The sequence below is a fragment of the Trachymyrmex cornetzi genome, unplaced genomic scaffold, assembly GCF_001594075.2.
Source record: "Trachymyrmex cornetzi isolate Tcor2-1 unplaced genomic scaffold, Tcor1.1 scaffold796, whole genome shotgun sequence".
In the NCBI taxonomy this organism is placed as follows: domain Eukaryota; kingdom Metazoa; phylum Arthropoda; class Insecta; order Hymenoptera; family Formicidae; genus Trachymyrmex; species Trachymyrmex cornetzi.
Genome location: NW_017300131.1, coordinates 1,174 through 1,967, shown reverse-complemented (window position 1 = coordinate 1,967; position 794 = coordinate 1,174). Strand labels below are relative to the sequence as shown.

Below are 794 nucleotides of genomic sequence, written 5' to 3'. Positions count from 1 at the left end.
TTTTCGACTGTGTTATATAAGATTTAAATACAGTTTTTCTAATATAACAAATTTTCCATCTATGACCACGAAATCATACTTATATAATTTCTAATTTGTTCTAATTTGTTAATTTGTTGTCGATACATAAACACATACCACATAACTTTTGATAGAAAGGAAATTTTTTTGAGTTTATTTTATTAAGTATTCGAGATGGGTCCAAATACTTACTTGCAATCTTGACTCACCAAGCTGGGGCCAATCATGCTCGGTGAATATTTCGTGTCACCGTATCTATACGTTATATGATCCTGAACAACATTCAAGAGGCTTTAGCCATCGGTCGGACATATTGAGTAATGCTAATGCCGACTGTAACTTTCAAGCCTTATAACTCGCAAAGTACTTAATGGAAATGAATTTAATTTGTTTAGTGTTTTGGAAAGCTCTAGAAATAAACTATAAGAATATGTTATAAAAAAGGGGAGGTTCCATTTAAAAAAATTTATGTTGACCTTGACAACAACATCTTAGGTTAAATAATTACTATCTTTGAATACGTTTTTTTAAGCTTTACAACTTTTGTAAGAAACATTTCTTTCTAAAATGCATCGTTTATGAGATATTTGAGTGTATCCATACTTTTGGCCAACCCTGTATAATTATATATGAAACATTTTTTATCGGGGTATCATGGTGGAAATTATGTTTTTTTAAAACAAAGTCACATGTTTTTAAAATTAAAACACTATTTTTAATTTCTGACTTGTGTCACATTTTTATCACCATGCACGGAGAGAATTTTCTTTTAA

At 29.3% G+C, this 794-nt stretch overlaps 1 pseudogene; it reads right to left on the bottom strand.

The window, feature by feature from the left end:
- The window catches only part of LOC108768416 (multidrug resistance-associated protein 4-like), a 6,103-nt pseudogene extending 5,855 nt beyond the window's left edge, over window positions 1-248 (bottom strand).
- Between the last annotated feature and the right edge of the window lie 546 nt (window positions 249-794).